Source organism: Sminthopsis crassicaudata, chromosome 3, assembly GCF_048593235.1.
Source record: "Sminthopsis crassicaudata isolate SCR6 chromosome 3, ASM4859323v1, whole genome shotgun sequence".
Classification (NCBI taxonomy): Eukaryota; Metazoa; Chordata; class Mammalia; order Dasyuromorphia; family Dasyuridae; genus Sminthopsis; species Sminthopsis crassicaudata.
Window position 1 is genome coordinate 342,237,619 of NC_133619.1, and position 23,949 is coordinate 342,261,567.

The following is a 23,949-nucleotide window of genomic DNA, read 5'->3' on the forward strand; positions in this document are numbered from 1 at the left end:
TTAATTATCCAGAAACTCAGTCTTTCAGACTTTTCTTTCATTTCAAAGGAAAATGAACTTGGACAGACTTTCATAGTTAGTGGAGAATGGAAAGGTCTGGTGTTTTATGATCCACGGGGCCAGGGAGAGTCAGACAAAAGTGAACATATTTACAGCAAAGTAGAATTGGGTAAAGTCTATTTCATTTATGAAGGAGAAAGTGTTGGTTTGAAGTTGTATGAGATCACTTCTTAAAACCCTTCAAACTCAGTTAACTAAGCATTAGCTAACTAATCCAGAGTTTCTAGTTTTAAGAAACAGTTCTCAGATAACTTCTTTTTACTCAATTAACCAAAAGAAGTATGGGAGATTAACCCACCAAAGTACAGATAAGTGAAAACAGACAAACAAACAAATTGAAGTGGAATAGAGAGGAGTAAGATGGTTTACTTGGTTTTGGGGAACTTCCAATATACTTGAGTCCAACCTGACATTCTAACCCAGTCAAGATCTTGGATTTCTTTCACCTTTTTTAGTTGAAGAATCCTCCAACCAATTTCAAGTACTGAAATGTGATCTTAAGGGAAGAAATAAGATTTACATATGTGTTTTGTCTTTCTTCTATGGTTTTTAAATTTTTCTAATGGAATCTGTATCAGCACTCAAATCTTAGAAGGAAAATATTTTTTATTAATTTTATAATTATACATTTTTGACAGTATATATGCATGAATAATTTTTATAACATTATCCCTTGTATTCATTTTTCCAAATTTTCCTGTCCCTCCCTCTACTCCCTCCCCTAAATGACAGGCAATCCCATACATTTTACATGTGTTACAGTATGACCTAGATACAATATATGTGTGTAAATCCAATTTTCTTGTTGCACGTTAAGTATTGGATTCCAAAGGTATAAGTAACCTGGGTAGATAGACAGTAGTGCTAATATTTTACATTCAATTCCCAGTGTTCCTTAGAAGGAAAATCTAGTATTAATCTTATTTGTATATCATAGATGCCATTAGTAGTATGAAAAATCCAATGGACCTCCTAGGAAAATAATATTATTAAACACACAAAAAACCCCCAAAGAAACCAATTCTATTAAAGAAGTCTATTAAATTCTAATAAAAATGTGTATTTTTCCTATTCAAATTTAGAGACCCCCTGAAATCTAGTTTAATCCCTTTAATTTACAGATGATGAAATTGATGCTGAAAGCAGATGAAAAATTTGTCTAAGATAGTAAGTTAGCAAATGTCACAACTAGTATTAGAACCTGAACTTTTCTACTCTCATGCTCTTTTTACTGTACCACATTTTGTCTTTTTTTCCTAGATAATGAAGAAATGAAGATGTGTATCTCTTTGGAATTCTCACCTAGGTTCTTTCCTTCTAGTTACTAGCAGCAGCATCTGATCTGCTCTTCAGTAAGATGATTTGTCTGATTTAAATGCATCAATTAGGACTAGTGTTCAAATGACAATACAAATCATAGAGTTTTTAATATAGAGTATTCACCCTGCTCCTGGAGCATCCTACTTTCCCCTCTCAAACTCCTAATTCTCAGGCCTGCATTGCGACAGTTTCTCAGGGCGAATAAAATTGTCTGTCTCCTAGGCCCATCACAAGTGTCAGCTTCTTTCCCATGGAACTGGGTAAACCTATCTAATTTCCAGGGTGGTGTTAAATTCGAGTAGTGTCTGAAATGTGAGAAGTCCTCTCCAGGGAATGTGAAAAGTAATAGAGGATGCTTTGTTTTTCTTTTTTGATGCATCCCATCCAATTCCTTAACATTGTAATCTGATGGTTAGGTAGAGGAGATCTGAACATGATGATAGTAGCCCTGTTCTGTATCATCCAGGGTCTATGATACTTATGTAGTTTTAATACTATAAGAAAAAAAATCCAGGACTGTTTGCCTCTCCTCCTCAGTAATTTTACAACTCCTATTACATAGAGGTTCAGGAGAATCAAAAAGCCAGAGATCTGTGACTTCCAGGTTGTGAAAAAATCACTTCCTTGCTTAAATTTTTTGTTTATTTGATTATTTTTTAAATAAATCTATCAACAAAAATTTACTGAGTAAAATCTACAAGATATTATAAAAGTAAGCTCATCAGAGGCCAAATACAGAATCTTCTGCTGTACATTCATTATCCACTGGGGCCTTCTTGAATGTTTATTCATCAAAAGCACAAGTGAGATTCCCTGCAGACTCGGTATCGCTCTGTTTTGTGGCTGTCCATTGTGTTCTAACCTACAAACCTATAAAATGTCTCTAATGCATTCACCATGGTGTATGTCAGTCAGTCATGTAGGCGCTTTCCCCCCCTTGACCACATCTCTGTGAGGGTAGGACCCATGACTTATTTGTGCTTTATAGATCCCTCAGTGCCTAGTAACATGCTCCTCTGTTTGGTATTTAAGGCTCTTCATTCAGTGTGGCTTCAACTTACCTTTCCAGGGTCATTTTCAAATAACAGTAAGTATTTAATAAATGCATGTTCCCTCTCTTTATCCCTATTACAAACAATAAGAACAGACTTACATTTAAAGCATTCTTTCACATTTACCCCCAATTATGCAGTTCCAAATGGCAGAGTCTATGGAGGGGTGAGTCTTTGCTGGGCCCTGTTTCACCTGTGCCCAGATTCCCAGACAATTTCAGCATGGTCTGTGGCTCCCGACTTCTGGCACTAGCTATTCCTACCTGTCAAAATTCACCCAAAGTTCATACAGTATTACTTCATTTAAAAACAGGATAAAGACACAACAGTCAGAAAGTTTCCTCCAGCTTTAAAGCAATGTTTGCCCCTTCATCTCAGCATAGATAGGCAGAAAGGGGAAGAATTAGTACAGCAAATCAATCATTAATCCCCTGAAGTGGTCATATATATTCAAATTTGTACTCTTGGAAGTTATTATCATATAAGATATGGTAGCTAGTTCCGGCCCATTGGAAAAATGCAGGGCAAATTCAAATAATGTAGTCATTTCAGAGGACTCATTATTGCCACTAATTGTAACTAGTAGTATGAACTCTGCTATATTATATTATATATTTACCTGTCTGTATCCTTTTTTATTCCTTTCAATAGAATGTAAACTCCTTGAAAGCAGAGATTGCTTTTAATTTCATATAGCCTGCATGCACAGCACCTGACACATAACAGGCTTTTAATAAATGTTTGTTAAATTAAAGTAATAGATTTTTTAAAAACTACTGAACTTTATCAATTATTGCTAACACAATTTATAAAATTATTATTCAGGAACTGTCTCTTAAATTTTTTATACACCATAATGGGATCATCTATCACTGTTACTAAAAGGAGAATCCCAAAGTGTTTACTATACAAATAGCAGGACCGTAGCATCATCTTAGTAGATGAAGGCTAACATGGTCATTTTAAAACAAAGCCCCCAATGGCTTTGATGGATAGAAATGCGCCATATTTGTTATCTTCTGTATCATTGTTGCTTAGATTGTAGTTCTTTTATGCCTACACTAGCTATTGTACTTTGTCCTTTTAACTAAATTCTCTGCCTCCCTGTCTAGTTCTATAGCGAAGAAATCCAGGGCTATAAACTTAGGAGACATGGTTCTTTCTAGGAAACTCAGGAATTGGACTCTGCTATCTTGTTCCCAGGTTATAGCTCAGAGAAAGAGAAGTGCATCTGACCCTTGGGTTCAATGATTAAATAAATTCTGTGCCAGTGTCCTTCTATTTATTTTTCTTTGAGCCTGCCTTTTCCTCCCTTTCAGTGACCCTTCCCCTAAGCCAGCTACCCAGTGTCTTCATGCAATCTGGCCCCACTGTAACATATGGTTGATAAAGGGAAATCAAGTGAAATAAGGTAGGAAAGGTATATGGGGACTAAATTGTGGAAGCCCTTAAATGTTTGGCAGAGGATTTTGTATATTATCCTAAAAAAAAAAGAAAGAAAGAAAGGTATTTGGGCCTGGAAAAGAATTAACGAACTATGAAAGCTGTATTTCTTCATGCACAAAAGGCAGTTACATATAGATATTTGCAACAAAGCTACATGCTGGCTGGGATAATTCACATTTCCATTGCTAAAATGGATAGAGTGAAATATCTTCTGCACTCTGATACCTGCTCCCAAGATACAGTAGTTGATAAGCCTCTTGAATGCAAGGAAGGGACTAGAACTCTTGTATGCTTTCCAGGAAACAAAGGTCAGAAGAAACTCTTAAGCTTAGATTAAATCTATTCTTTGAACTGACTCTCCTCTTGGCTCCTCTGACATCCTCACTTGCATTGTTGACTGAATTATAATCAGAAATCTCTTATCCCTTGACTAGTCAAATAATTTTTTAAGGCCCCACTCAAATCACAGAGGACTAAGGGAAAGTTAAGTTGCACAAATTACTTTCAGTTCTTTCGGGTAGAAAAAATTATAAAAGACTGATGACCCATTTCTCATAGCAACAAATCTTTGTCATTTGTTAATGGCACAAAAATTTGATCTCTGTAAATATAATTTAATATATAACATTAGGAGCCTCAAGAGTTGTATAAGTTATGTGGCAGAATCATCTGTGAAATAAAATCTGGATTTTAGCTCTGCAAAAACTAAATATTGTTAATTCATACATGTCCTGTTTAGTCAGTCAAAAAGCATTTTTATTAAGCAATTTTTGTGCCAGGCATATTAAGTGCTAGAGAGACAAAAACAGTTTCTGCCCTTGAGAAATTCACATTCCTGTGAGGAAGACCACTTATCAACAATTATGTATGTACAAATATAGACAAAGTAAATAGGTGAAAATTTCAGAGAAAAAGCATTAGCAATGAGAAGACAAAGGGAAACCATAAAAGACTTCTTGCAGAAGGTGAGATTTAAGCTAAATGTTGAAGGAAGTCAAGGAAACTAGGAAATGGAATCAGAGATCATAATTCAAATTTGAACTCAGAGACTTACTAGTTATGTGACTCTGGGAAGGTCACTTAATTCTGTTTGCTTCATCTCTCAAATGAACTGAAGGAAATAGCAAACTACTCTAGTATCTTTGCCAAGAAAACCCCAAGTGCATTCATATAGAGTCAGACACAACTGAAAAGTGACTTAATAAAAATTAAAGGGAGAGAAGAGGGTGATAGAAACCCTGAGATCAATGCTAACCTAGAGAGAATCCATTGCTGGGGGCTCTCAAACAATTCCCAGGAGGGAAGCAGTCTCAGGAGAATGGAGACATCTAAAGAGTAATGAAGTCCAGTCTTACTGAGAAGGAACAATCTCAGACTTTGCTCATCCCTGGACACAAAAGGCTGTATAATAAGTTAGAAGGACAATGAAGGTCTTTGAGAGAAGTGGAGTTTTCAGGGGTTGTTTGTGAATCCAGCAGTATCAGTCGGGAAGCACTTAGTAAATGCCTACTATGTCCCAATCTTTATTAGATCTGGGGAATAAGGACCAGAATGAAATGCCCTACCCAAGGGAGACATGGACTTTATGGGCATACACAAAATGTACATGTAACTCTTTCCCACAAGAGGCCCTGCTCTGGCCTTGGAAAGAAGCCATTTTCATTTAGGGATGGCCTAACGCCAAACAGGGGTGGCCAGCGAGCTCTTAGACTCATTGCCCCCGTCCCAGAATAACTCCAAGGCAATCTTTAAAATAATGCTTAGGTATAATTCATATCGAGCGGCTTCTAAAAGGTAACAGAGCCTCTTGTAGAAAAGGTACTCAATGCAAAGTACAATATGGATGTCATGTATAGGATACATCCATCAAATAGGCAAAGGTAATATAAAACAATAAAATTCAGTGTTGACTCAGCTGTGGAAAAATGAGCATGGTAATAAACTTCTAGGAGAATCATGAATTGTTTGTTCTTTTGGGAAAATAGGATTGATATGATAAAAGTTATGAAAACAAAAGTCCCACTATTAGATTTATATCCTAAGAACAGTATTGACAGAAATAAAAGACCTATCTATAAAAAATATTCCTAGTAGAACTTTGTAATAATAGCAAATTGAAACAAACTATATTCCCAATTGGGGAATGTTAAAATAAATTTTAGCAAATGGATGCTCTGGGATAATTTTATTATATAAAAAAACATATTTGAAGAAGTCAAGAAGAGATAGCAAGACTTACTTGAAATGATGCAGAGTAAAGAAAATAGAACCAAAACAACAACATACCAGATAAATAAAGACATTATGCAGATACAAAATTGACACAATATAGAACAACTTTCTTGACCACCTTGTTAAAGCTAGAATAGGTAGTTTTTGTTTCTCTTGAAAACTCAAATAACACGCACCTACAATTTTAGTGCAATTTAAATTATGTTTTATATTATTTATATTAGTCAAGAGAAGAGTTGGGGGTTTTTGTACTTTCTTCCTTTTGTTCTCAGTCATTGATTCAAAGCTTACACTCAACTCTGGAAGCTAAAACAAAATGTATCTTTTTTTAAATGGAAAAAAAAAAGAAATCTATCATCAAAAAACAGGTTTTTCCTTTGTCCTCTGGTCATTTTGTTATTTTTTAAAAATGCAAATGGGCTGAATTTTTCAATAAAGCATTTTTTAAATTACAAAAGGATTTCAAAATAGAAGTTCTCAACACATGTACAGGAAACACATTTAATCCAGAAAGTTTTGAAAAATTTCCCTGCAGAATTGCCAGCTAAAAAAAAAGCAGAAAGAGTTCTGATGATAGACAAGGCACAATTCAAACCAGAAAGCCTTTTTTAAAATATAAATAAGGACATTATGTTATGGTAAAATTCAAAGTGAGAGAAAGTGAATTTTCTCTATATGAACTTAATAATGCTTCAGCAAAATTTTACTAGGAAAAGTTTTACAATAAAAAAATAAGTAACAATTCCATAATAATGGAAGACCATAACATCTCATGATCAGAACATGATCAGTTAAAAAAAATCGTAATTGAGTAGAGTACCAAATATACTAGATTTTATAGCTGTGTGGCAAGCACTCAGTGGGAAAAGCACAAAACAAAATTCATTAGAAAACATAGATTTTTAAAAGTAGGTGTAATAGTGGACATGAAGAAACTTAAGGAGAGAAACAAGGACACAATTAATAGGACTTCAACTTTGGAACATCATTTTCAACAGAAACCAACCAAAAAGATGAAGACATTGATACAATGAAATAAATTGGAACTGAGCTATAGGAGAGTAAAGGAACTATGAAAAATGAAGAGCAGAAGGTAAAGTTGAAGAATGCCAGAGACTGCCTCTTGAGCTCCCCAAAAGCATCTGAATCTCCTTAGCTATGAAAATAGAAAAGATGCTGTTCATGCAGATGCTGACTGGCATCTCTGAGACGAACTTAGTCATTGATGCAAAAACAGAAAATATTTCAACAGAAGATGCCAGGGCATTCCTACGACTGAGCAACAGAATAAAAAGAACAAAAAGACAGAAAAAGAAGACAATTTTGTTCCAACCAACATGGCTGTGAAGAATGTGCAGCACAACTGATTTTTATCAAGAAGACCTCAATCCCCTAGTTCAGAGGCACAAGGAGGAGCTCCGTATCAGGGTGGATGATACAGAGAAGTCAGAACTTGAGAGGTCTTCTCAAAACTGTGAATATTCCCCAAAGAAAAGGCAACAGATGATTATCTTTATGAAAAGTTTAAGAAGATGAATAGACTCTTTTGATATCATGTGATGTTCAGTAGAAGTAGATTGGAAGATTTTTTTCAGAGAGTTTACTTTTTGTCAAATACAAGATGCAAATAAAAGACAACAACTGACCAACCATTTCAGAAAAAAGAGAAATGGTAGAGTCAGTTGATATTTAATTTTATTTTTTAAAGTGTTAGTAATTCCACAGTAAATGTAATTTTTAGATTCAGGGTTTTCATCACTTACTACAATAAATTTAAACTATATCAACTACCTAAATTGATTTTTTTTAAGTTGGAAGAAAAACAGAATTGTCTTACATGCTGAGAATATTTTTTATCAATTACACAAATGAAAGAAGTTGTTGGAGACAAAATCAAAAGATGTGATTTTTTTTTTAAGTAAAAAAGAATTTTAAAAACAAAGTAATATAAAGTAAGTAAAGTAAAACCATGTAAGTATAAATAAAAACAAAAGAAATAGGGGAAAGATTTGCAGAAAATAAATTAGATAAAAGTCTGATATTTAAAATTTATAAAGTGAGAAATGCTGAAAAGTTGGGTTTCCACAGTGTTGCAAGCTTTGAGGTAGTGTGTGATAGTGGGTATCCCTGATCAAGAAGTTTTCAAAATGTGAGAGGTGAAGGAAGATTAGGATTCACAGAACAATTAAGTGATCAATAGAAGCCTTGAACAAAAAGGAATGGGGAAGGGGATACTAGGAAGGCACAATCAGAAAGAGTCATGTGATTTTGAGAAAACCATAAATTTAAAATGATAGCCCATCTAGTCCAAACGAGTTGGGGTCAATGACTTGCTTTGACAAAATTACTACTAAGACTGCTTAATAGGCTAATGGAATATCAAACAACCCATCTGTAGAAGGAGTTTTCCACCATTTTTGAACATGGGATGTATGATGGGGGAAACACGTTTTATACATATTAAGGGGAAAGATTGTAATCCAGAAGGGAACGGACCAATCTGCTCTCTGAAGGGAGGGGGCTGTGTCTCACAAGCAAGTATAAATGTTCCCCTACTTTTGTATTCAGTGCTCCCTCTTCCCAAAGAGTTGTGGGGCCTGCTCTGGTCAGAAATGTTAAAAACAATTCCTGATTCTTCTTTAATAAATTTTCCTCGATATCTGATTTTCAGTGTCAAGAGTGTATTTCTAACATATAAGAAACAGACCTATTTCTATAGTTATATTCAAAATCTACAATGGATGTATGGTCAAAGGCTATAAACAGATGATTTTTGAGTCATTTCAGACCATGAATACTCATATGAGTCAGATATTACATCCACTGAATAAATCCCAAGTCTCAAGCCATATTTTTCACATTTCTATTTTTCTAGCATTGTATTAATTTTTATCTTTGTTCTAATAAGTGAATGATGTGATTGTCTAGAGGCAAGTAATTCACAAATGACTTCCACAGTAGTAATGAATTATTTCCTGCCTGTTAAAATATAATCAATTCAAATTGTTTTGTGAAATTATTTGGTTACCGACCATGACCAGTAATTTCTGATTCATTTCTCAAAGCAATTATTTATGATCAAATTAAGCAGTCATTGCAGATCATATGACATTTCAAACAATTAAAAATATGTATATATGTCATTTCTTCCAAAATAATGAAAGCTCTTTGAGGGTAGGGACTGTTTCATTTTGTCTCTGCATTCCAGGGCCTAGTATTGTGTCTAGAAAAATAAGAATTGCTATGTTTAACCTGTATCAGATTGCTTGCTGTCTTGAAGAGGGAGGAAAAGAGGAAGAAGGGAGAAAAATTTGGAACAAGGTTTTGCAAAAATGAATGTTGAAAACTATCTTTTCATGTATTTGGGAAAATAAAATATATGATTAAAAAATGAGAGGTACTTAATAAAATTTGCTTTTTGATTGATTGAATCTTTAATCTAGGATTTATAACTTCAGCGCTTATATCAGTATATTGTATATTTTTCTTTTATCACACCTACAATTTTATCCATGCATCCTTCTATCAATGCATATCTGTACTTGCTCAAAATTTCCTTTTAGAGACTTGCCTAAAGGGAACTAAGAAGTTAAGGGATTTGGGACTTCCGGCCAAGATGGCGGCGTGGAGGCAGACAGCTGCTTGAGCTCCTCGTTTTCTCTCAGAACTTACTTCATGACAAGCCTCTGACTTAATGCTTGACCCAGAAAGAAATCCACAAATTATCACCAAGAGAAGACATCCTTGAAAGTCGCCAGAAAAGGTCTGTGTTTGTTCGGGGGAGGGTCAATCAGACTGGGCGCAGACTGAGGACAGACAGCCAGAGCAAGACAGGCAGCTCACACAGCTCAGACCGGAGGGGGAGGGGTGTGATCTCTGCAGTTTCTGTGAAAGGGCTTTTGCCCCAGTGTGGATGCTCCGTCTTGGCAGCAAGCCAGGAGCGGTGGAGAGGGTGTAAACACTGGAGGTGAAGATTAAAACCCCAGAAAGCCAGCGTCTCTCAGAGCCCGGCCACCCCCAACCCCCACCTGGACTGACTCGGTGCGTTCTCGGAGCCTCAGAGCGCAGACTCAGTACAGTCATTGCTGTTCTGTTAGTGGCTCTCTGCTGCCCTACCCCCAGTCTGTAGAGGAAGCCCATTAATACCATCCAGCCCTATCCCCCGCAAAACAGACCAATTGTTTCTCTTGTCAGTTTGTTTTCTTTGATTCCTACTCTGACAAAATGAACAAAAAATTCAAAAGGGCTCTAACCATTGACAGCTTCTGTGTGGAGAGGGAGCAGACTTCAAATGCTGAGGAGACTAGGAACAGACTGTCCCCAGATGTATCCCCTGGGAGGGATATAAGCTGCTCCTCAATACAAAAGAACCTCATAGAGGAAATCAAAAAGGCTCTCACAAGAGAGCTGGAGGAGAAATGGGAAAAGGAAAGGGAAGCTTGGCAAGAGAGCCTGGAGAAGTCATCCCATGCATTCAAAGACAGAGTGGATAAAGAAATCAAATCATTGAGAAGCAAGATTAGTGAGCTGGAAAAGGTAAACAACTCCAAGGAAAACAGGATTAGAGAGCTGGAAAAAGAAATCAGCTCTCTAAAAAATACAATGGAAAAAAATTCCATAGAAGATAAAAACTCAATTGGACAATTACAAAAAGATATAAAAAAAGTGAGTGAAGAAAATACATCATTGAAAATTAGACTGGAACAAGTAGAAATGAATGACTCAAGGAGAAACCAAGAGGGAGTCAAGCAAAACCAGAGAAATGAGACAATTGAAAAGACTGTCAAGTACCTTACCAGAAAGACAACAGACCTGGAAAACAGATCCAGGAGAGACAATTTGAGAATAATTGGACTCCCTGAAAAATGGGAGGAAAAAAAGAGCTTGGACACCATTTTCGAGGAAATTATAAAAGAGAACTGCCCACACGTTTTGGAAACAGAGGGTAAAATAGACATTGAGAAAATTCATCGATCACCTACTGAAAGGGACCCTAAAATCAAAACGCCAAGAAATATAGTGGCCAAGTTCAAGAACCATCAGACAAAGGAAAAGATATTGGAAGCTGCTAGAAAAAAACAATTCAGATATGGAGGATCCACAATAAGGATAACACAGGATCTAGCAGCGTCCACATTAAAAGAACGCAGGGCCTGGAACATGATATTCCGAAAGGCTAAGGAACTTGGTATAAGAAGTTAAGGGATTTGCTCAGGGTTACACAGATACTGTCTCAGGTCACATTTGAACTCCTGTCTTCCAGACTCTGGATCCAGCTGTACTACCTAGCTGTTTTGTTTTTGGTAGATGCTTCATATATATCAGTTGGAATGAAGAAAAGAAAGGATTATAGATTTAAAAAAAAAAAGAATTGAAATATAGAGGCAAGATTCCCACTTACACTAGAGTAAGAGGTTTGTGACTAGAACAGGTTTCTTTAGGCCTCAGTTTTCTCATTTGTAAAATTACAAGTTTGGATTAGGTGGCCTCTGACATCCCTCTCAGCTGTATAACTGTGATCCTATGTATAAATGTGAAGCTTCTGGCTGGTTTTATTCCTTGAGATTGTTTTCTATTTCTTTTTTTAAAGCTTTTTATTTTCAAAACACATGCATGGATAATTTTTCAACATTGATCCTTGAATAGCATTGAGTTCCAAATTTTCCCCTTTTCCTTCCACTCCCTCCATTGGCAAGCAATCCAATATATGTATTATACATGTTAAAATACATGTTAAATCCAATATGTATAAACATATTTATACAATTCTCTTACTGTACAAGAAAAATCAGATCAAAAAAAGAGAGTAAATGAGTTAGAAAACAAAATTCAAGCAAACAACAACAAAAAGAGTGAGAATGTTCATGTTGTTGATCCACATTCAATTCCCACAATCCTCTCTCTAGGTATGGATGGCTCTCTTCATCACAAGATCACTGGAACTGGTCTGAATCATCTCATTGTGAAATATTTTCTAACATGTTTTTTGCCACCCTCCCCTCTGCTTCAACCCTTTTCATTAATTACCAGGGGTCAAATTTTATGTTAATCTAAATTTGAGGTGCTTGTTAAGTTCTTCATAGAATTTCTCTACCTTTTCATCCTTCACAATAATGTCAATAACCACATGAAGAGATGTTTACACTCCTTAATGATCACATAAATTGACAACCTTAAGATATAAACATAAGCTTATTACACTGGGAAAATAACTAAAAAAAATTATGATAAAATAAAGTGACAGGGAGTAGGGAAGACTTCAAGAGAAAAGTTTCTCTATAATTGTTGTTGGTACTGAAGACTATGTAAACTCAATGTCCATTAATAGTAATTGTGATGAGTATGAGAAATTGGGTTTCCACAGATTTTGTCAAAACATGATGAAGGGAGGGGTGAAGTATCTTGTTAAGATATTTCCAACCAATCACCCCCTGAGTCAAGGAACTGGCTAAACAACAAAGGTCCTAACAAAAGGTTCAGGCTTAAACAGGCCAAAGTGGCTAGGGTCAATGGCAGGACACAAGCCTTTTGACATATGGAATGGTTGAATAAAAAGGATGGTAAATCCAATCAATTGTAATTCTGATTGTAAATCAATCTAATTGTTATTCAGATTATAAATCTGACCATTGTAATTAACTGACTGTAAATCCGACCAATTGTAATTAATTGACTGTAAATATGACCAATTGTAATTAACTGACTATAAATATGACCAGTTGTAATTAACTGACTGTAAATCTGACCAATTATAATTAACTGACTATAAATATGACCAATTGTAATTAACTGACTGTAAATATGACCAATTGTAATTAACTAACTATAAATCTGACCAATTGTAATTAACTGACTATATCTATGGAATCCAAATTTTGAAGGGTGGGATAAGGAACCAAACTTACCACATAAAGCCTGTTTCTGCATCTGCATTTAGTGTGTCACATGAGAACAGTTGAATAAAAAATTCTTCTCTCATTCTAAAAGAGCACTGGTTGTATGACTACTCCTAGACTAGCTTCCAACATCCAAGTGGGCAGTGGCAATTCATCCTGGGCTTACTCCCCAGCCTTACTTAGCTCCACAGAGTCCAATTCTAATCTAAGTCCACAGTGACCTAAAAATTATTGTTGTCAAGTCATGTCCTACTCTTTATGACCCCACTTGGGGTTTTCTTGGCAAAGATGCTGGAATGGTTTGCTATTTCTTTCTCCAACTCATTTTATAGATGAGAAAACCAATGGGGCTAAAGTGACTTTGTCCAAAATCACACAACTAGTGTCTGAAGTCACATGGATTTTTTTTTTCCTTTTTTTTTCCCTTGAGGCAGTTGGGGTTAATTAAGTGACTTGCCCAGGGTCACACAGCTAGAAACTGTTAAGTGTCTGAGACCAGATTTGAACTGGAGTCCTTCTGACTTCAGAGCTGGTGCTCTATACACTGCACCACCAGCTGCCTACAAGTTGCTAATAGTAACTACTGTTACTAGTACCCTCTGATTCAGCAATCTCATTGCTGGGACTTTATCCTAAAGATATTATAAAATGGAAAAAAAGCATCTTTCAGCAAAAATGTTCATAGCTTCTCTGTAATGACCAAAAAACCCAGAAACACTCCTTCTGGAAGATGGTTCAATTAACTATGAAGTATCAGTGTAATTTTGTAAAACAAAAAATATGAAAAATACTATGTGAGGAAATGTTGCGTGGTGTAGTCTCAAGGCCAGGAAGACATGGAGCTCTAGTCCTGCCCTTTGTTCCATAACAAGCTATGTGACTCTGGGACAATCACTTAACTAAAGGCCAATAATTAGGTCTGTTTCCTAAGGTGATTAGGGAAAAGGAAAAAAATAACTTCTGTGTTCTAAAATATTTATAACAACTCTCTCTGTGAAAGCAAAAACTGGAAATTGAGGGGATGATTCTCAATTGGGGAATGGCTAAACAAGTGGTGGTATAAAATTGTGATGGAATACTGTTGTATTATATATAAGAAATGATGATTTTGTTGATTTTTAGAAAAATATAGATTTGAATGAAATAATAGAGTGAAATGAGCAGAACCAATAACAGTAATATTCCTATAAATATAAAGAACAATTTGAACAAGTAAGTCATCTTGAGTATTACAAGTAACCAAATCAATTAAAAAGGAACTGTGAAGGAAGAATCTATGCACATCTAGAAAAAGAATTGATAAATATGTTTAATACAGTTTTACAAATATACAAATATTTGTGTCTAATGGTAGTTTTTCTGGGATAGGGTGGGGAAGGAGGGAGAAAAAAGTAAAGGTGCACAGGAGAGAACAAAAGAAAACTTAGAAGGAAACAGAAAAGTAGGGTCATTTTAAAATGATGTGTAGTATTTATTCCATAGTTTAAAAAAAAAAGCAAATAGTGTGAAATAGAAATTCATGGTTTTATATTGAATTCTATTTTTATGTTGTGCTTTATATATAGAAATGTTCTTTTTCTTTTGATATTTTTGCATTTTAGATAAAAATGAATAAAAAAATTTTAAAAGAAATCTGGGCAATAAACATTCTTCATCAATTTGGTCTTTCCTCTGAGAATAGTCAAACTAAATTCCTTTAAATGATTACAATTCTTTTCTAGGAGGCTTTATAATGTCCGTTAAGTGTCAGTTAACAAGCATTTATTAAGTGCTTACAGTGTACCAAGCACTGCTAGATGTGGGGGATACAGAGAAAGGCACAAAACAACCCTGCTCTCAGGAAACTCACAGTCTTAATGATGGGGAGTGTCATGGGGAGTGAGGGGACAATATGCAAACAGTTATATACAATCAGGACATAGACAGGATAAATTGATGATTTCAGAGGGAAGAATTAGTATTAAAGAGGATCAAAAAAAGGTTTTCTATAGAAAGTGGGATTTTATCATCTCCAAGATAATACACTATGATCAAGTAGGATTTATTCCAGGAATGCAGGGCTGGTTTAATATTAGGAAAACTATTAATATAATTGACCATATTAATAATCAAATTAACAAGAACCATATGATCATCTCAATAGATGCAGAAAAAGCATTTGACAAAATCCAACATCCATTCCTACTAAAAACTCTTGAGAGTATAGGAATAAATGGATTATTCCTTAGAATAATCAGGAGTATATATTTAAGACCGTCAGTAAGCATAATATGCAATAGAAATAAACTGCAACCTTTCCCAGTAAGATCAGGAGTGAAACAAGGTTGCCCACTATCACCATTACTATTCAATATAGTACTAGAAACGCTAGCCTTGGCAATAAGAGCCGAGAAAGAGATTCAAGGAATTAGAGTAGGAAATGAGGAAATTAAACTATCACTTTTTGCAGATGACATGATGGTATACTTAGAGAACCCCAAAGACTCTGCTAAAAAGCTACTAGAAATAATTCAAAATTTCAGCAAAGTGGCAGGATACAAAATAAATCCACATAAATCCTCGGCATTTTTATATATCACTAACAAAATGCAACAGCAAGAGATACAAAGAGAAATTCCATTCCAAACAAATGTTGAGAGTATAAAATATTTGGGAATCCATCTACCAAAGAAAAGTCAGGAATTATATGAGAAAAATTACAAAACACTTGCCACAAAAATAAAATCAGATTTAAATAATTGGAAAGACATTCAGTGCTCTTGGATAGGCCGAGCGAATATAATAAAGATGGCAATACTCCCCAAACTAATCTATTTATTTAGTGCTATACCAATCAGACTCCCAAGAAACTATTTTAATGACCTAGAAAAAATAACAACAAAATTCATATGGAAGAATAAAAGGTCAAGAATTGCAAGGGAACTAATGAAAAAAAACTCAGAGGAAGGTGGTCTAAGTGTACCTGATCTAAAGCTATATTATATAGCAGCAGTCACCAAAACCATTTGGTATTGGCTAAGAAATAGGCCGGTAGATCGGTGGAACAGATTAGATACAAAGGACAAAAAAGGGTACATCTATAGCAATCTAATCTTTGACAAACCCAAAGATTCCAACATTAGGGATAAAAATTCATTATTCGGAAAAAACTGTTGGGAAAACTGGAAATTAGTATGGCAGAAATTAGATATGGATCCACAATTAACACCATATACCAAGATAAGATCAAAATGGGTCCATGATTTAGGCATAAAGAGGGAGATAATAAATAGATTAGAGGAACAGAGGATAATCTACCTCTCAGACTTGTGGAGGAGGAAGGAATTTATGACCAGAGGAGAACTAGAGATCATTATTGATCACAAAATAGAAGATTTTGATTACATCAAACTAAAAAGTTTCTGTACAAATAATACTAATGCAAACAAGATTAGAAGGGAAGTAACAAATTGGGAAAATATTTTTAAAAACAAAGGTTCTGATAAAGGTCTCATTTCCAAAATATATAGAGAACTGACCATAATTTATAAGAAACCGAACCATTCTCCAATTGATAAATGGTCAAGGGATATGAACAGACAATTCTCAGAGGAAGAAATTGAAACTATATCCACTCACATGAAAGAGTGTTCCAAATCACTACTGATCAGAGAAATGCAAATTAAGACCACTCTGAGATACCACTACACACCTGTCAGATTGGCTAAGATGACAGGAACAAATAATGACAAATGTTGGAGGGGATGTGGGGAAATTGGGACACTAATACATTGCTGGTGGAGTTGTGAAAGAATCCAGCCATTCTGGAGAGCAATCTGGAATTATGCCCAAAAAGTTATCAAACTGTGCATACCCTTTGACCCAGCAGCGCTACTACTGGGATTATATCCCAAAGAAATACTAAAGAGCGGAAAGAGACATATATGTGCCAAAATGTTTGTGGCAGCTCTTTTTGTTGTAGCTAGAAACTGGAAGATGAATGGATGTCCATCAGTTGGAGAATGGTTGGGTAAATTGTGGTATATGAAAGTTATGGAATATTATTGCTCGGTAAGAAATGACCAGCAGGAGGAATACAGAGAGGCTTGGAGAGACTTAAATCAACTGATGCTGAGTGAAATGAGCAGAACCAGAAGATCACTGTATACTTCAACAACAATACTGTATGAGGATGTATTCTGATGGAAGTGGAAATCTTCAACATAAAGAAGATCCAACTCACTTCCAGTTGATCAATGATGGACAGAGGTAGATACACCCAGAGAAGAAACACTGGGAGGGGAATGTAAATTGTTAGCACTACAATCTGTCTGCCCAGGTTGCATGTACCTTCGGATTCTAATGTTTATTGTGCAACAAGAAAATGATATTCACACACATGTATTGTACTTAGACTATATTGTAACACATGTAAAATGTATGGTATTGCCTGTCGTCGGGGGGAGGGAATAAAGGGAGGGGGGGTAATTTGGAAAAATGAATACAAGGGATAATATTATAAAATATATATATATATATATATATAAAAAAAAAAAAAAGAATTGCAAGGGAACTAATGAAAAAAAACTCAGAGGAAGGTGGTCTAAGTGTACCTGATCTAAAGCTATATTATATAGCAGCAGTCACCAAAACCATTTGGTATTGGCTAAGAAATAGACCGGTAGATCAGTGGAACAGATTAGATACAAAGGACAAAAAAGGGTACATCTATAGCAATCTAATCTTTGACAAACCCAAAGATTCCAACATTAGGGATAAAAATTCATTATTCGGAAAAAACTGTTGGGAAAACTGGAAATTAGTATGGCAGAAATTAGATATGGATCCACACTTAACACCATATACCAAGATAAGATCAAAATGGGTCCATGATTTAGGCATAAAGAGGGAGATAATAAATAGATTAGAGGAACAGAGGATAATCTACCTCTCAGACTTGTGGAGGAGGAAGGAATTTATGACCAGAGGAGAACTAGAGATCATTATTGATCACAAAATAGAAGATTTTGATTACATCAAACTAAAAAGTTTCTGTACAAATAATACTAATGCAAACAAGATTAGAAGGGAAGTAACAAATTGGGAAAATATTTTTAAAAACAAAGGTTCTGACAAAGGTCTCATTTCCAAAATATATAGAGAACTGACCATAATTTATAAGAAACCGAACCATTCTCCAATTGATAAATGGTCAAAGGATATGAACAGACAGTTCTCAGAGGAAGAAATTGAAACTATATCCACTCACATGAAAGAGTGTTCCAAATCACTACTGATCAGAGAAATGCAAATTAAGACCACTCTGAGATACCACTACACACCTGTCAGATTGGCTAAGATGACAGGAACAAATAATGACAAATGTTGGAGGGGATGTGGGGAAACTGGGACACTAATACATTGCTGGTGGAGTTGTGAAAGAATCCAGCCATTCTGGAGAGCAATCTGGAATTATGCCCAAAAAGTTATCAAACTGTGCATACCCTTTGACCCAGCAGCGCTACTACTGGGATTATATCCCAAAGAAATACTAAAGAGCGGAAAGAGACATATATGTGCCAAAATGTTTGTGGCAGCTCTTTTTGTTGTAGCTAGAAACTGGAAGATGAATGGATGTCCATCAGTTGGAGAATGGTTGGGTAACTTATGGTATATGAAGGTTATGGAATATTATTGCTCTGTAAGAAATGACCAGCAGGAGGAATACAGAGAGGCTTGGAGAGACTTACATCAACTGATGCTGAGTGAAACGAGCAGAACCAGAAGATCACTGTACACTTCAACAACAATACTGTATGAGGATGTATTCTGATGGAAGTGGAAATCTTCAACATAAAGAAGATCCAACTCACTTCCAGTTGATCAATGATGGACAGAGGTAGCTACACCCAGAGAAGAAACACTGGGAGGGGAATGAAAATTGTTAGCACTAATATCTGTCTGCCCAGGTTGCATGTACCTTCGGATTCTAATGTTTATTGTGCAACAAGAAAATGATATTCGCACACATGTATTGTACCTAGACTATATTGTAACACATGTAAAATGTATGGTATTGCCTGTCGTCGGGGGGAGGGAATAGAGGGGGCGGGTAATTTGGAAAAATGAATACAAGGGATAATATTATAAAATATATATATATATAATTAAAAAAAAAAAACCTCCACTGCAGAATCCACTGCCTCCTGTGCCAGCATATTTCACCTTTTGAGAGCTCTAATTAGACAGTTTTTCCTTATATTAACTCAAAATTAGTTTTTAGTATTCCTATTTTTGTACTTGGAACTAAGAAGATAAAAGTCTACTCCTATTTCTAAATGACAGCCCTTTAAGCATTTAAAGATAGTTATAATTCTTTATTTAAATTTGCTTTTCTAATAAACATTCCATCTTTCTTTAAAAAAAAAAAAAAAAAAAAAAAAAAGTGGGATTTTAACTAGGCCTTGAATAAACAAGATAAGCCAGTAAGTGGAGATGAGGAGGGAGAGCATTCCAGGCATGGGAGAATCCAGTAAAAAAAAAAAACTTGGAGTCAGAAAGGGTATGTCTTTTAGGAATGCCCGAGAGGCCATTATCATAGTATTATAGATTACCTGGTGGATTGTGAGGTTTAAGAAGGTATAAGAAGACTGGAAAGTGATGAATGGCTTTGAATACTGAACAAAGAACTGTGTATCTGTGTTCCCTGGGGGGTTGGATCAGACCTGAGCTTCAGAAAGATTAACCTGACCTTGGAGTAGAAGATGGACTGGAGTCAGAAGAGATTTGAAGCAATACCACTCAGAAGTCTATTGTCATAGATGAGGTGTGAGATCTTGGTTATAACAAAGTTCATCTGGAAGAACAAAAGGTCAAAAATTTCAAGGGAATTAATGAAAAAAATGCAAATGAATGTGGTCTAGCTGTACCAGACCTAAAACTATATTATAAAGCAGCAATCATTGAAACCATTTGGTACTGGCTAAGAAATGGAATAGTTGATCAGTTTACAGGACAAAATAGTCAATAACTATAGCAATCTAGTGTTTGATAAACCCAAAGACCCCAATTTCTGGGATAAGAACTCACTATTTGATCAAAATTGCTGGGAAAAATTGGAAAATAGGATTGACCCACACCTAACATTCTATATCAAGAAAAATTAAAATAGTTCACAACTTAGACATAAAGAGTGATACTATAAGCAAATTAGAAGAATTTCTGATCTGTGGAGAAGGAAGGAATTTGTGGCCAGAGAAAAATTAGAGTTCCTTATGAAATGCAAATTGGATGATTTTGATTTTATTAATTTAAAAAGTTTTTATATAAACAAAATCAATAAAGACAAGATTATAAGGAAAGTAGTAAACTGGAAAAAAATTTATATCCAAGGGTTTGGATAAATGCCTCATTTCTAAAACATATAGAGACTGACTCAAATTTATAAGCCATTCTCTAATTGATAATGGTCAAAACATATTTTTTGGTCAAAGCACAATTTTTAGATGAAGAAATTAAAACCATTTCTAGTCATATGAAAAAATGCTCTAAATCACAATTGCTCAGAGAGATGCAAATTAAAATAACTCTGAGATACCACTACACACCTCTCAGATTGGATAAAATGACAGGAAAAGATAATGATGAATGTTGGAGGGGATGTGGGAAAACTGGGACACTAATATATTGTTGGTGGAGTTGTGAATGATACTATTCTGGAGAGCAATATGAAACTATGCCCATAGGGCTATCAAACTGTTCATACTCTTTAATCCAGCAGTGTCTCTCCTGGGCCTGTACCCCAAAGAGATTATAAAAAAAGAGAAAAGGGCTCACATGTTCAAAAATGTTTGTGGCGGTCCTTTATATAATGATAAGGAATTGGAAGCTGAGTGGATGCCCATCAGCTGGAGCATGGCTAAATAAATTGTGGTATATTAATGTTATAGAATAATATTGTTCTATAACAATCAGCAAGATGATTTCAGAAATGCCTGGAGACACTTACATGAACTAATGCTAAGTGGAATAGAACCAAGAGAACATTGCACATAGCAACAAGAAAATTAAATATTTTTAAATTTAAAAAAAAAAAGACATTATTGGTGACTTTGTAAAGAGCAGTTTTAGTTGAATAATAGAGGTTAGAAAGTAGATTGTGCAGAGTTAAGAGTGAAAAGAGAAGTGAAACTGTCAATTATAAACGGCCTTGCTATGTTCTGGGATTTAATACAATGATTACAATGTAATCCCTAAACAGAAGCATCTGAAGGACCTCGACAGTCATATATAGTCTCTTTAACTTTACACAGTGTTGGATCTTTTTTCATCACAGTGGAGACAACCTCTGTCAAGCATATATCAATTTTTTTTCCTTTTTTATTAATTTTGTAATTATAACTTTTTTTGACGGTACATATGCATGAGTAATTTTTTACATTTTCCCTTGCACTCACTTCTGTTCCAAATTTTTTCCTTATTTAATCCTTGTTTAATTTGATTCCTTTTTATAATCAGAGGATCAACAGAGTAAATTCTTTCTGTTGTTGTATCTTTATCTTTTTTAATGAATAGTTATTTTATTTTTTTCCAATTACACATAAAAACAATTTTCAACATTCATTTTTAGAAAGGTTTTGAGTTGAAAAATTTTCTCTCTCCTTCTCTCCTCCTCCCCAAGATGGCAAGAAATGTACAATCATGTATAATTTATTTCCATATTACTCATGTTGTGAAAGAAGAAATAGTATTGTATCTTTCAAGAAATCTTGAGGAATGGGGAGACACTTTGTAAACTGGGTATTAAGTTCTATTGAATCAAATGCTATTTAATAGTCAATAAACAAATTATTTAATGTGATCTTATGTTGTCTGTAATTTTTAATTAATTGTGAAGATGTAATTCCTGTTGAATACTAATTGTGAATACCTATCTTTTCTCTTATTGAGAGTGTCTTCATTTTACGTATAGATGAGTCTCATAAAGACTTTTCATTGCTGGGGAGGGAAGTATATAACATATATATATATATATACATATATATATATATAAATTTATATATGTAAATAGTTTTGGATGTTTCAGTACTAAAATTCAAGATTTTTTCTGTATATATGTCACTCAATATCCTCACAATTGTGTCACTTCCAGAATTGATTTCCTCTTTGTGTACTTGATGCAAAACTTCTGTTTTTCTTGTCTTTGTTCCCTTAGTGCCAATTCTACTGCCTCTGTAAGCATTTTTCTCCTGTTTGTTGTCCTTCTTTCATTTTCATGCTTAAATGCCTCTAGAATGATTTTTGCTTTGTTGGATAGTTTGCTAAGCTTTCTATAAACTGGCTTTGCCCTCTACTACTTCTGTCTATTTTATGAGATTATACTAGTCATAATAATTCATGATCTTTTTCCATGACTACTTAAAAACAATTTTTGTAATTCTGAACTTGGCAAATACCAACAAAAATATAAGCAATTTCTACATAGACAAAAGGGAACCAGAAAAAGAATACTGAGTATTATACATGGATCTGTAATTCCCTACTATATACTGCTTATTTAAGTTTATAAAATATTCAACAAGTTAAAATGCCAACCAGATAGAAAGTCAGGTATGAAGGCAGGAACTTCCTTTTGTTTTTTGAACTTGTAGAAATGTTGCATTGACACTAATCTTTCATTTTTGCATCATTAACATTACCTTCCCCTCCATCAGGTTATGGTGGTTGTTATTTTGCTGAAGTATTGATTGATTTTGATTTTCTTTTTTTTTCCTTTCTCTTTTTATTTAAAAACGTTGTCATATGTCATGGCTTTCTAAGGAGAGAGACAAAGATACAGAAATAAATGTAGTCAATATAAAAACAAAAGATAGCAATAAAAATCCCACTTTAAAAGAATATCATAATAGCTAGAATTTATGTAACTCTTAAAAGTTTGTAAAGCATTTTACTTTTAGTCCTCACAATAACCCTATGAAGTAGATATGATTTTACTTTTAAGGAAAGTGAATATGAGTGACTTGCCCAGAGTCACACAGCTAATAAATTTTTGAGGCAGGATTTAGTTTAAATGCTAAAACTGAGATTTTCTTGAATCTAACTCTAATATGCCATCAACTTCCCCATTTAGCTGTCACTCTATCATCATTTAAGCATTATTTAGATCCGTCTATTTCCTCAAATGTTTTTAACCTTTCTAAATTTCTCTTGACTCCCATGTTTGCATTTCTGTTTCTGCTCAGCACTAGTCTTGTTATCAAAATTGCCTGAAGGTCTTCTGTTCTATTAAAGATCTATCTAACTATACTGTCTTGAAGATGAATTATTGCTGATTATAAGCATTTATTTTTTTCTTTTTTGAGGTTATCAAGAACTCCTATTGAAAAAGAAATTATAAAATTTTACAGATGAACTAATAGTCTAACCAGTGTTGCCTTTGGCAGTTGATTTGCTGTTTGGCAAATAAGCCAGAGAAGATAGCTAGAAGGAACAGAAAATATAGCTCTAGATTTGGAGTCTGGAAGACCTAAGAGTGAATATTTTCTCAGACACTCACTAGCTGTGTTATCCTGAACAAATTATTTAAATGCTGTGAGCCTCACTTCCACATCTATAAATGAGGGAGTTGTATTTGCTAGCTTCTAAAGTCCCTTGTAGCTCTAAATATGTAATGATACCAGATGTTTGCTAAGGTGCTTTATTATTGTGACAATTAATTTACATTGATTAAACTCCTAGCTAAAGTCATTATTAATGTCATTTCTGTTGTATATTTCCCATTTCTAAATACTATTTGTTTAAATAGCTTGTTTTTCAGTTGTGTCCAACTCTTCATGACTCCATTTGGGATTTTGTTAGTAGAGAAACTGTAATGCTTTGCTATTTTCTTCTTCAGCTCATTTTACAGATGAGAAATTGGAGCAAATAGGATTAAGTGGCTTGCCCAGAGTCACACAGTTAATGTC

General features: G+C 34.6%; 1 pseudogene; it reads left to right on the forward strand.

Moving 5' to 3' along the window:
* Nucleotides 1-5,717: 5,717 nt before the first annotated feature.
* Nucleotides 5,718-7,660, forward strand: LOC141562112 (splicing factor C9orf78 pseudogene; annotated as a pseudogene).
* Nucleotides 7,661-23,949: the final 16,289 nt, after the last annotated feature.